Source organism: Convolutriloba macropyga, unplaced genomic scaffold (assembly GCF_964194025.1).
Source record: "Convolutriloba macropyga unplaced genomic scaffold, txConMacr16.3 SCAFFOLD_970, whole genome shotgun sequence".
NCBI classification, from domain to species: domain Eukaryota; kingdom Metazoa; phylum Xenacoelomorpha; order Acoela; family Convolutidae; genus Convolutriloba; species Convolutriloba macropyga.
In genome coordinates, this window is record NW_027453424.1 from 1 (window position 1) to 12,967 (window position 12,967).

A 12,967-nucleotide genomic window follows, 5' to 3' on the forward strand; every position below is an offset into this window, starting at 1 on the left:
AGCTTGAACTAGCTTGAGTTAGCTTGAGTTAGCTTGAGTTAGCTTGAGTTAGCTTGAGTTAGCTTGAGTTAGCTTGTCTTAGCTTTAGCTAGCTTGAGTTAGCTTGAACTAGCTTTAGCTACCTTGAGTTAGCTTGAGTTAGCTCGGGTTAGCTTGAGTTAGCTTGAGTTAGCTTGAGTTAGCTTTAGCTAGCTTGAGTTAGCTTGAGTTAGCTTGAGTTAGCTTGAGTTAGCTTGAATTAGCTTGAGTTAGCTTGAGTTAGCTTTAGCTAGCTTGGGTTAGCTTGAGCTAGCTTGAGTTAGCTCGGGTTAGCTTGAGTTAGCTTGAGTTAGCTTTAGCTAGCTTGAGTTAGCTTGAGTTAGCTTGAGTTAGCTTGAGTTAGCTTTAGCTAGCTTGAGTTAGCTTGAACTAGCTTGAGTTAGCTTGAGCTAGCTTGAGTTAGCTTGAGTTAGCTTGAGTTAGCTTTAGCTAGCTTGAGTTAGCTTGAACTAGCTTTAGTTAGCTTGAGTTAGCTTGAGTTAGCTTGAGTTAGCTTGAGTTAGCTTGTCTTAGCTTTAGCTAGCTTGAGTTAGCTTGAACTAGCTTTAGCTACCTTGAGTTAGCTTGAGTTAGCTCGGGTTAGCTTGAGTTAGCTTGAGTTAGCTTGAGTTAGCTTTAGCTAGCTTGAGTTAGCTTGAGTTAGCTTGAGTTAGCTTGAGTTAGCTTGAGTTAGCTTGAGTTAGCTTGTCTTAGCTTTAGCTAGCTTGAGTTAGCTTGAACTAGCTTTAGCTACCTTGAGTTAGCTTGAGTTAGCTCGGGTTAGCTTGAGTTAGCTTGAGTTAGCTTGAGTTAGCTTTAGCTAGCTTGAGTTAGCTTGAGTTAGCTTGAGTTAGCTTGAGTTAGCTTGAATTAGCTTGAGTTAGCTTGAGTTAGCTTTAGCTAGCTTGGGTTAGCTTGAGCTAGCTTGAGTTAGCTCGGGTTAGCTTGAGTTAGCTTGAGTTAGCTTTAGCTAGCTTGAGTTAGCTTGAGTTAGCTTGAGTTAGCTTGAGTTAGCTTTAGCTAGCTTGAGTTAGCTTGAACTAGCTTGAGTTAGCTTGAGCTAGCTTGAGTTAGCTTGAGTTAGCTTGAGTTAGCTTTAGCTAGCTTGAGTTAGCTTGAACTAGCTTGAGTTAGCTTGAGTTAGCTTGAGTTAGCTTGAGTTAGCTTGAGTTAGCTTGTCTTAGCTTTAGCTAGCTTGAGTTAGCTTGAACTAGCTTTAGCTACCTTGAGTTAGCTTGAGTTAGCTCGGGTTAGCTTGAGTTAGCTTGAGTTAGCTTGAGTTAGCTTTAGCTAGCTTGAGTTAGCTTGAGTTAGCTTGAGTTAGCTTGAACTAGCTTGAGTTAGCTTGAGTTAGCTTGAGTTAGCTTGAGTTAGCTTGAGTTAGCTTGAGTTAGCTTGTCTTAGCTTTAGCTAGCTTGAGTTAGCTTGAACTAGCTTTAGCTACCTTGAGTTAGCTTGAGTTAGCTCGGGTTAGCTTGAGTTAGCTTGAGTTAGCTTGAGTTAGCTTTAGCTAGCTTGAGTTAGCTTGAGTTAGCTTGAGTTAGCTTGAGTTAGCTTGAATTAGCTTGAGTTAGCTTGAGTTAGCTTTAGCTAGCTTGGGTTAGCTTGAGCTAGCTTGAGTTAGCTCGGGTTAGCTTTAGCTAGCTTGAGTTAGCTTGAGTTAGCTTGAGTTAGCTTGAGTTAGCTTTAGCTAGCTTGAGTTAGCTTGAACTAGCTTGAGTTAGCTTGAGCTAGCTTGAGTTAGCTTGAGTTAGCTTGAGTTAGCTTTAGCTAGCTTGAGTTAGCTTGAACTAGCTTTAGTTAGCTTGAGTTAGCTTGAGTTAGCTTGAGTTAGCTTGAGTTAGCTTGTCTTAGCTTTAGCTAGCTTGAGTTAGCTTGAACTAGCTTTAGCTACCTTGAGTTAGCTTGAGTTAGCTCGGGTTAGCTTGAGTTAGCTTGAGTTAGCTTGAGTTAGCTTTAGCTAGCTTGAGTTAGCTTGAGTTAGCTTGAGTTAGCTTGAACTAGCTTGAGTTAGCTTGAGTTAGCTTGAGTTAGCTTGAGTTAGCTTGAGTTAGCTTGAGTTAGCTTGTCTTAGCTTTAGCTAGCTTGAGTTAGCTTGAACTAGCTTTAGCTACCTTGAGTTAGCTTGAGTTAGCTCGGGTTAGCTTGAGTTAGCTTGAGTTAGCTTGAGTTAGCTTTAGCTAGCTTGAGTTAGCTTGAGTTAGCTTGAGTTAGCTTGAGTTAGCTTGAATTAGCTTGAGTTAGCTTGAGTTAGCTTTAGCTAGCTTGGGTTAGCTTGAGCTAGCTTGAGTTAGCTCGGGTTAGCTTGAGTTAGCTTGAGTTAGCTTTAGCTAGCTTGAGTTAGCTTGAGTTAGCTTGAGTTAGCTTGAGTTAGCTTTAGCTAGCTTGAGTTAGCTTGAACTAGCTTGAGTTAGCTTGAGCTAGCTTGAGTTAGCTTGAGTTAGCTTGAGTTAGCTTTAGCTAGCTTGAGTTAGCTTGAACTAGCTTGAGTTAGCTTGAGTTAGCTTGAGTTAGCTTGTCTTAGCTTTAGCTAGCTTGAGCTAGCTTGAACTAGCTTTAGCTACCTTGAGTTAGCTTGAGTTAGCTCGGGTTAGCTTGAGTTAGCTTGAGTTAGCTTGAGTTAGCTTTAGCTAGCTTGAGTTAGCTTGAGTTAGCTTGAGTTAGCTTGAACTAGCTTGAGTTAGCTTGAGTTAGCTTGAGTTAGCTTGAGTTAGCTTGAGTTAGCTTGTCTTAGCTTTAGCTAGCTTGAGTTAGCTTGAACTAGCTTTAGCTACCTTGAGTTAGCTTGAGTTAGCTCGGGTTAGCTTGAGTTAGCTTGAGTTAGCTTGAGTTAGCTTTAGCTAGCTTGAGTTAGCTTGAGTTAGCTTGAGTTAGCTTGAGTTAGCTTGAATTAGCTTGAGTTAGCTTGAGTTAGCTTTAGCTAGCTTGGGTTAGCTTGAGCTAGCTTGAGTTAGCTCGGGTTAGCTTGAGTTAGCTTGAGTTAGCTTTAGCTAGCTTGAGTTAGCTTGAGTTAGCTTGAGTTAGCTTGAGTTAGCTTTAGCTAGCTTGAGTTAGCTTGAACTAGCTTGAGTTAGCTTGAGCTAGCTTGAGTTAGCTTGAGTTAGCTTGAGTTAGCTTTAGCTAGCTTGAGTTAGCTTGAACTAGCTTGAGTTAGCTTGAGCTAGCTTGAGTTAGCTTGAGTTAGCTTGAGTTAGCTTTAGCTAGCTTGAGTTAGCTTGAACTAGCTTGAGTTAGCTTGAGTTAGCTTGAGTTAGCTTGTCTTAGCTTTAGCTAGCTTGAGCTAGCTTGAACTAGCTTTAGCTACCTTGAGTTAGCTTGAGTTAGCTCGGGTTAGCTTGAGTTAGCTTGAGTTAGCTTGAGTTAGCTTGAGCTAGCTTGAGTTAGCTTGAGTTAGCTTGAGTTAGCTTTAGCTAGCTTGAGTTAGCTTGAATTAGCTTGAGTTAGCTTGAATTAGCTTGAGTTAGCTTGAGTTAGCTTGAATTAGCTTGAGTTAGCTTGAGTTAGCTCGGGTTAGCTTGAGTTTGACTTCATTAACCCAAGTTAGCTTGGGTTAACTTCATTAAGTTAGCTTGAACTAGCTTGAGTTAGCTTGAGTTAGCTTGAGTTAGCTTGAGTTAGCTTGAGTTAGCTTGTCTTAGCTTTAGCTAGCTTGAGTTAGCTTGAACTAGCTTTAGCTACCTTGAGTTAGCTTGAGTTAGCTCGGGTTAGCTTGAGTTAGCTTGAGTTAGCTTGAGTTAGCTTTAGCTAGCTTGAGTTAGCTTGAGTTAGCTTGAGTTAGCTTGAGTTAGCTTGAATTAGCTTGAGTTAGCTTGAGTTAGCTTTAGCTAGCTTGGGTTAGCTTGAGCTAGCTTGAGTTAGCTCGGGTTAGCTTGAGTTAGCTTGAGTTAGCTTTAGCTAGCTTGAGTTAGCTTGAGTTAGCTTGAGTTAGCTTGAGTTAGCTTTAGCTAGCTTGAGTTAGCTTGAACTAGCTTGAGTTAGCTTGAGCTAGCTTGAGTTAGCTTGAGTTAGCTTGAGTTAGCTTTAGCTAGCTTGAGTTAGCTTGAACTAGCTTTAGTTAGCTTGAGTTAGCTTGAGTTAGCTTGAGTTAGCTTGAGTTAGCTTGTCTTAGCTTTAGCTAGCTTGAGTTAGCTTGAACTAGCTTTAGCTACCTTGAGTTAGCTTGAGTTAGCTCGGGTTAGCTTGAGTTAGCTTGAGTTAGCTTGAGTTAGCTTTAGCTAGCTTGAGTTAGCTTGAGTTAGCTTGAGTTAGCTTGAACTAGCTTGAGTTAGCTTGAGTTAGCTTGAGTTAGCTTGAGTTAGCTTGAGTTAGCTTGAGTTAGCTTGTCTTAGCTTTAGCTAGCTTGAGTTAGCTTGAACTAGCTTTAGCTACCTTGAGTTAGCTTGAGTTAGCTCGGGTTAGCTTGAGTTAGCTTGAGTTAGCTTGAGTTAGCTTTAGCTAGCTTGAGTTAGCTTGAGTTAGCTTGAGTTAGCTTGAGTTAGCTTGAATTAGCTTGAGTTAGCTTGAGTTAGCTTTAGCTAGCTTGGGTTAGCTTGAGCTAGCTTGAGTTAGCTCGGGTTAGCTTTAGCTAGCTTGAGTTAGCTTGAGTTAGCTTGAGTTAGCTTGAGTTAGCTTTAGCTAGCTTGAGTTAGCTTGAACTAGCTTGAGTTAGCTTGAGCTAGCTTGAGTTAGCTTGAGTTAGCTTGAGTTAGCTTTAGCTAGCTTGAGTTAGCTTGAACTAGCTTTAGTTAGCTTGAGTTAGCTTGAGTTAGCTTGAGTTAGCTTGAGTTAGCTTGTCTTAGCTTTAGCTAGCTTGAGTTAGCTTGAACTAGCTTTAGCTACCTTGAGTTAGCTTGAGTTAGCTCGGGTTAGCTTGAGTTAGCTTGAGTTAGCTTGAGTTAGCTTTAGCTAGCTTGAGTTAGCTTGAGTTAGCTTGAGTTAGCTTGAACTAGCTTGAGTTAGCTTGAGTTAGCTTGAGTTAGCTTGAGTTAGCTTGAGTTAGCTTGAGTTAGCTTGTCTTAGCTTTAGCTAGCTTGAGTTAGCTTGAACTAGCTTTAGCTACCTTGAGTTAGCTTGAGTTAGCTCGGGTTAGCTTGAGTTAGCTTGAGTTAGCTTGAGTTAGCTTTAGCTAGCTTGAGTTAGCTTGAGTTAGCTTGAGTTAGCTTGAGTTAGCTTGAATTAGCTTGAGTTAGCTTGAGTTAGCTTTAGCTAGCTTGGGTTAGCTTGAGCTAGCTTGAGTTAGCTCGGGTTAGCTTGAGTTAGCTTGAGTTAGCTTTAGCTAGCTTGAGTTAGCTTGAGTTAGCTTGAGTTAGCTTGAGTTAGCTTTAGCTAGCTTGAGTTAGCTTGAACTAGCTTGAGTTAGCTTGAGCTAGCTTGAGTTAGCTTGAGTTAGCTTGAGTTAGCTTTAGCTAGCTTGAGTTAGCTTGAACTAGCTTGAGTTAGCTTGAGTTAGCTTGAGTTAGCTTGTCTTAGCTTTAGCTAGCTTGAGCTAGCTTGAACTAGCTTTAGCTACCTTGAGTTAGCTTGAGTTAGCTCGGGTTAGCTTGAGTTAGCTTGAGTTAGCTTGAGTTAGCTTTAGCTAGCTTGAGTTAGCTTGAGTTAGCTTGAGTTAGCTTGAACTAGCTTGAGTTAGCTTGAGTTAGCTTGAGTTAGCTTGAGTTAGCTTGAGTTAGCTTGTCTTAGCTTTAGCTAGCTTGAGTTAGCTTGAACTAGCTTTAGCTACCTTGAGTTAGCTTGAGTTAGCTCGGGTTAGCTTGAGTTAGCTTGAGTTAGCTTGAGTTAGCTTTAGCTAGCTTGAGTTAGCTTGAGTTAGCTTGAGTTAGCTTGAGTTAGCTTGAATTAGCTTGAGTTAGCTTGAGTTAGCTTTAGCTAGCTTGGGTTAGCTTGAGCTAGCTTGAGTTAGCTCGGGTTAGCTTGAGTTAGCTTGAGTTAGCTTTAGCTAGCTTGAGTTAGCTTGAGTTAGCTTGAGTTAGCTTGAGTTAGCTTTAGCTAGCTTGAGTTAGCTTGAACTAGCTTGAGTTAGCTTGAGCTAGCTTGAGTTAGCTTGAGTTAGCTTGAGTTAGCTTTAGCTAGCTTGAGCTTTAGCTAGCTTGAGTTAGCTTGAACTAGCTTTAGCTAGCTTGAGCTAGCTTGAGTTAGCTTGAGTTAGCTTGAGTTAGCTTGAGTTAGCTTGAGTTAGCTTGAGCTAGCTTGAGTTAGCTTGAGTTAGCTTGAGTTAGCTTGAGTTAGCTTGAATTAGCTTGAGTTAGCTTGAGTTAGCTTTAGCTAGCTTGGGTTAGCTTGAGCTAGCTTGAGTTAGCTCGGGTTAGCTTGAGTTAGCTTGAGTTAGCTTTAGCTAGCTTGAGTTAGCTTGAGTTAGCTTGAGTTAGCTTGAGTTAGCTTTAGCTAGCTTGAGTTAGCTTGAACTAGCTTGAGTTAGCTTGAGCTAGCTTGAGTTAGCTTGAGTTAGCTTGAGTTAGCTTTAGCTAGCTTGAGTTAGCTTGAACTAGCTTGAGTTAGCTTGAGTTAGCTTGAGTTAGCTTGTCTTAGCTTTAGCTAGCTTGAGCTAGCTTGAACTAGCTTTAGCTACCTTGAGTTAGCTTGAGTTAGCTCGGGTTAGCTTGAGTTAGCTTGAGTTAGCTTGAGTTAGCTTTAGCTAGCTTGAGTTAGCTTGAGTTAGCTTGAGTTAGCTTGAACTAGCTTGAGTTTAGCTTGAGTTAGCTTGAGTTAGCTTGAGTTAGCTTGAGTTAGCTTGTCTTAGCTTTAGCTAGCTTGAGTTAGCTTGAACTAGCTTTAGCTACCTTGAGTTAGCTTGAGTTAGCTCGGGTTAGCTTGAGTTAGCTTGAGTTAGCTTGAGTTAGCTTTAGCTAGCTTGAGTTAGCTTGAGTTAGCTTGAGTTAGCTTGAGTTAGCTTGAATTAGCTTGAGTTAGCTTGAGTTAGCTTTAGCTAGCTTGGGTTAGCTTGAGCTAGCTTGAGTTAGCTCGGGTTAGCTTGAGTTAGCTTGAGTTAGCTTTAGCTAGCTTGAGTTAGCTTGAGTTAGCTTGAGTTAGCTTGAGTTAGCTTTAGCTAGCTTGAGTTAGCTTGAACTAGCTTGAGTTAGCTTGAGCTAGCTTGAGTTAGCTTGAGTTAGCTTGAGTTAGCTTTAGCTAGCTTGAGTTAGCTTGAACTAGCTTGAGTTAGCTTGAGTTAGCTTGAGTTAGCTTGTCTTAGCTTTAGCTAGCTTGAGCTAGCTTGAACTAGCTTTAGCTACCTTGAGTTAGCTTGAGTTAGCTCGGGTTAGCTTGAGTTAGCTTGAGTTAGCTTGAGTTAGCTTTAGCTAGCTTGAGTTAGCTTGAGTTAGCTTGAGTTAGCTTGAACTAGCTTGAGTTAGCTTGAGTTAGCTTGAGTTAGCTTGAGTTAGCTTGAGTTAGCTTGTCTTAGCTTTAGCTAGCTTGAGTTAGCTTGAACTAGCTTTAGCTACCTTGAGTTAGCTTGAGTTAGCTCGGGTTAGCTTGAGTTAGCTTGAGTTAGCTTGAGTTAGCTTTAGCTAGCTTGAGTTAGCTTGAGTTAGCTTGAGTTAGCTTGAGTTAGCTTGAATTAGCTTGAGTTAGCTTGAGTTAGCTTTAGCTAGCTTGGGTTAGCTTGAGCTAGCTTGAGTTAGCTCGGGTTAGCTTGAGTTAGCTTGAGTTAGCTTTAGCTAGCTTGAGTTAGCTTGAGTTAGCTTGAGTTAGCTTGAGTTAGCTTTAGCTAGCTTGAGTTAGCTTGAACTAGCTTGAGTTAGCTTGAGCTAGCTTGAGTTAGCTTGAGTTAGCTTGAGTTAGCTTTAGCTAGCTTGAGTTAGCTTGAACTAGCTTGAGTTAGCTTGAGCTAGCTTGAGTTAGCTTGAGTTAGCTTGAGTTAGCTTTAGCTAGCTTGAGTTAGCTTGAACTAGCTTGAGTTAGCTTGAGTTAGCTTGAGTTAGCTTGAGTTAGCTTGTCTTAGCTTTAGCTAGCTTGAGCTAGCTTGAACTAGCTTTAGCTACCTTGAGTTAGCTTGAGTTAGCTCGGGTTAGCTTGAGTTAGCTTGAGTTAGCTTGAGTTAGCTTGAGCTAGCTTGAGTTAGCTTGAGTTAGCTTGAGTTAGCTTTAGCTAGCTTGAGTTAGCTTGAACTAGCTTGAGTTAGCTTGAGCTAGCTTGAGTTAGCTTGAGTTAGCTTGAGTTAGCTTTAGCTAGCTTGAGTTAGCTTGAACTAGCTTGAGTTAGCTTGAGTTAGCTTGAGTTAGCTTGAGTTAGCTTGAATTAGCTTGAGTTAGCTTGAGTTAGCTTTAGCTAGCTTGGGTTAGCTTGAGCTAGCTTGAGTTAGCTCGGGTTAGCTTGAGTTAGCTTGAGTTAGCTTTAGCTAGCTTGAGTTAGCTTGAGTTAGCTTGAGTTAGCTTGAGTTAGCTTTAGCTAGCTTGAGTTAGCTTGAGCTAGCTGAGTTAGCTTGAGTTAGCTAGCTTGAGCTTGAGCTAGCTAGCTAGCTTGAGCTTGAGCTAGCTAGCTCGCTTGAGCTTGAGCTTGAGCTAGCTAGCTTGAGCTTGAGCTAGCTAGCTAGCTTGAGCTTGAGCTTGAGCTAGCTGGCTTGAGCTTGAGCTAGCTAGCTTGAGCTTGAGCTAGCTAGCTAGCTAGCTTGAGCTTGAGCTTGAGCTAGCTAGCTAGCTTGAGCTAGCTATCTAGCTTGAGCTTGAGCTAGCTAGCTAGCTTGAGCTTGAGCTTGAGCTTGAGCTAGCTGGCTTGAGCTTGAGCTAGCTAGCTTGAGCTTGAGCTAGCTAGCTAGCTTGAGCTTGAGCTTGAGCTAGCTGGCTTGAGCTTGAGCTAGCTAGCTTGAGCTTGAGCTAGCTAGCTAGCTTGAGCTTGAGCTTGAGCTAGCTAGCTAGCTAGCTTGAGCTTGAGCTTGAGCTTGAGCTAGCTAGCTTGAGCTTGAGCTAGCTAGCTAGCTTGAGCTTGAGCTTGAGCTAGCTAGCTTGAGCTTGAGCTTGAGCTAGCTAGCTTGAGCTTGAGCTTGAGCTAGCTAGCTTGAGCTTGAGCTTGAGCTAGCTAGCTTGAGCTTGAGCTTGAGCTAGCTAGCTAGCTAGCTTGAGCTTGAGCTAGCTAGCTTGAGCTTGAGCTAGCTAGCTAGCTTGAGATTGAGCTTGAGCTAGCTGGCTTGAGCTTGAGCTAGCTAGCTTGAGCTTGAGCTAGCTAGCTTGAGCTTGAGCTAGCTAGCTAGCTTGAACTTGAGCTAGCTAGCTAGCTTGAGCTTGAGCTTGAGCTAGCTAGCTAGCTTGAGCTTGAGCTTGAGCTAGCTGGCTTGAGCTTGAGCTAGCTAGCTTGAGCTTGAGCTAGCTAGCTTGAGCTTGAGCTAGCTAGCTAGCTTGAACTTGAGCTAGCTAGCTAGCTTGAGCTTGAGCTAGCTAGCTAGCTTGAGCTTGAGCTAGCTAGCTAGCTTGAGCTTGAGCTTGAGCTAGCTAGCTTGAGCTTGAGCTTGAGCTAGCTAGCTAGCTTGAGCTTGAGCTAGCTAGCTTGAGCTTGAGCTAGCTAGCTTGAGCTTGAGCTAGCTAGCTAGCTTGAGCTTGAGCTAGCTAGCTAGCTTGAACTTGAGCTAGCTAGCTAGCTTGAGCTTGAGCTAGCTAGCTAGCTTGAGCTAGCTAGCTAGCTTGAGCTTGAGCTTGAGCTAGCTAGCTTGAGCTTGAGCTAGCTAGCTAGCTTGAGCTTGAGCTAGCTAGCTAGCTTGAGCTTGAGCTAGCTAGCTAGCTTGAGCTTGAGCTTGAGCTAGCTAGCTTGAGCTTGAGCTTGAGCTAGCTAGCTAGCTTGAGCTTGAGCTAGCTAGCTTGAGCTTGAGCTAGCTAGCTTGAGCTTGAGCTAGCTAGCAAGCTTGTGCTTGAGCTAGCTAGCTAGCTTGAGCTTGAGCTTGAGCTAGCTAGCTTGAGCTTGAGCTAGCTAGCTTGAGCTTGAGCTAGCTAGCTTGAGCTTGAGCTAGCTAGCAAGCTTGTGCTTGAGCTAGCTAGCTAGCTTGAGCTTGAGCTTGAGCTAGCTGGCTTGAGCTTGAGCTAGCTAGCTTGAGCTTGAGCTAGCTAGCTTGAGCTTGACCTAGCTAGCTAGCTTGAACTTGAGCTAGCTAGCTAGCTTGAGCTTGAGCTAGCTAGCTAGCTTGAGCTTGAGCTAGCTAGCTAGCTTGAGCTTGAGCTTGAGCTAGCTAGCTTGAGCTTGAGCTTGAGCTAGCTAGCTAGCTTGAGCTTGAGCTAGCTAGCTTGAGCTTGAGCTAGCTAGCTTGAGCTTGAGCTAGCTAGCTAGCTTGAGCTTGAGCTAGCTAGCTAGCTTGAACTTGAGCTAGCTAGCTAGCTTGAGTTTGAGCTAGCTAGCTTGAGCTTGAGCTAGCTAGCTTGAGCTTGAGCTAGCTAGCTAGCTTGAACTTGAGCTAGCTAGCTAGCTTGAGCTTGAGCTAGCTAGCTAGCTTGAGCTTGAGCTAGCTAGCTAGCTTGAGCTTGAGCTTGAGCTAGCTAGCTTGAGCTTGAGCTTGAGCTAGCTAGCTAGCTTGAGCTTGAGCTAGCTAGCTTGAGCTTGAGCTAGCTAGCTTGAGCTTGAGCTAGCTAGCTAGCTTGAGCTTGAGCTAGCTAGCTAGCTTGAACTTGAGCTAGCTAGCTAGCTTGAGCTTGAGCTAGCTAGCTTGAGCTTGAGCTAGCTAGCTAGCTTGAGCTTGAGCTTGAGCTAGCTAGCTAGCTAGCTTGAGCTTGAGCTTGAGCTTGAGCTAGCTAGCTTGAGCTTGAGCTAGCTAGCTAGCTTGAGCTTGGGCTTGAGCTAGCTAGCTTGAGCTTGAGCTTGAGCTAGCTAGCTTGAGCTTGAGCTTGAGCTAGCTAGCTTGAGCTTGAGCTTGAGCTAGCTAGCTTGAGCTTGAGCTTGAGCTAGCTAGCTAGCTAGCTTGAGCTTGAGCTAGCTAGCTTGAGCTTGAGCTAGCTAGCTAGCTTGAGCTTGAGCTTGAGCTAGCTGGCTTGAGCTTGAGCTAGCTAGCTTGAGCTTGAGCTAGCTAGCTTGAGCTTGAGCTAGCTAGCTAGCTTGAACTTGAGCTAGCTAGCTAGCTTGAGCTTGAGCTTGAGCTTGAGCTAGCTAGCTAGCTTGAGCTTGAGCTTGAGCTAGCTGGCTTGAGCTTGAGCTAGCTAGCTTGAGCTTGAGCTAGCTAGCTTGAGCTTGAGCTAGCTAGCTAGCTTGAACTTGAGCTAGCTAGCTAGCTTGAGCTTGAGCTAGCTAGCTAGCTTGAGCTTGAGCTAGCTAGCTAGCTTGAGCTTGAGCTTGAGCTAGCTAGCTTGAGCTTGAGCTTGAGCTAGCTAGCTAGCTTGAGCTTGAGCTAGCTAGCTTGAGCTTGAGCTAGATAGCTTGAGCTTGAGCTAGCTAGCTAGCTTGAGCTTGAGCTAGCTAGCTAGCTTGAACTTGAGCTAGCTAGCTAGCTTGAGCTTGAGCTAGCTAGCTAGCTTGAGCTAGCTAGCTAGCTTGAGCTTGAGCTTGAGCTAGCTAGCTTGAGCTTGAGCTAGCTAGCTAGCTTGAGCTTGAGCTAGCTAGCTAGCTTGAGCTTGAGCTAGCTAGCTAGCTTGAGCTTGAGCTTGAGCTAGCTAGCTTGAGCTTGAGCTTGAGCTAGCTAGCTAGCTTGAGCTTGAGCTAGCTAGCTTGAGCTTGAGCTAGCTAGCTTGAGCTTGAGCTAGCTAGCAAGCTTGTGCTTGAGCTAGCTAGCTAGCTTGAGCTTGAGCTTGAGCTAGCTAGCTTGAGCTTGAGCTAGCTAGCTTGAGCTTGAGCTAGCTAGCTTGAGCTTGAGCTAGCTAGCAAGCTTGTGCTTGAGCTAGCTAGCTAGCTTGAGCTTGAGCTTGAGCTAGCTGGCTTGAGCTTGAGCTAGCTAGCTTGAGCTTGAGCTAGCTAGCTTGAGCTTGAGCTAGCTAGCTAGCTTGAACTTGAGCTAGCTAGCTAGCTTGAGCTTGAGCTAGCTAGCTAGCTTGAGCTTGAGCTAGCTAGCTAGCTTGAGCTTGAGCTTGAGCTAGCTAGCTTGAGCTTGAGCTTGAGCTAGCTAGCTAGCTTGAGCTTGAGCTAGCTAGCTTGAGCTTGAGCTAGCTAGCTTGAGCTTGAGCTAGCTAGCTAGCTTGAGCTTGAGCTAGCTAGCTAGCTTGAACTTGAGCTAGCTAGCTAGCTTGAGTTTGAGCTAGCTAGCTTGAGCTTGAGCTAGCTAGCTTGAGCTTGAGCTAGCTAGCTAGCTTGAACTTGAGCTAGCTAGCTAGCTTGAGCTTGAGCTAGCTAGCTAGCTTGAGCTTGAGCTAGCTAGCTAGCTTGAGCTTGAGCTTGAGCTAGCTAGCTTGAGCTTGAGCTTGAGCTAGCTAGCTAGCTTGAGCTTGAGCTAGCTAGCTTGAGCTTGAGCTAGCTAGCTTGAGCTTGAGCTAGCTAGCTAGCTTGAGCTTGAGCTAGCTAGCTAGCTTGAACTTGAGCTAGCTAGCTAGCTTGAGCTTGAGCTAGCTAGCTAGCTTGAGCTAGCTAGCTAGCTTGAGCTTGAGCTTGAGCTTGAGCTAGCTAGCTTGAGCTTGAGCTAGCTAGCTAGCTTGAGCTTGAGCTAGCTAGCTAGCTTGAGCTTGAGCTAGCTAGCTAGCTTGAGCTTGAGCTTGAGCTAGCTAGCTTGAGCTTGAGCTTGAGCTAGCTAGCTAGCTTGAGCTTGAGCTAGCTAGCTAGCTTGAGCTTGAGCTTGAGCTAGCTAGCTTGAGCTTGAGCTTGAGCTAGCTAGCTAGCTTGAGCTTGAGCTAGCTAGCTTGAGCTTGAGCTAGCTAGCTTGAGCTTGAGCTAGCTAGCTAGCTTGTGCTTGAGCTAGCTAGCTAGCTTGAGCTTGAGCTTGAGCTAGCTGGCTTGAGCTTGAGCTAGCTAGCTTGAGCTTGAGCTAGCTAGCTTGAGCTTGAGCTAGCTAGCTAGCTTGAACTTGAGCTAGCTAGCTAGCTTGAGCTTGAGCTAGCTAGCTAGCTTGAGCTTGAGCTAGCTAGCTAGCTTGAGCTTGAGC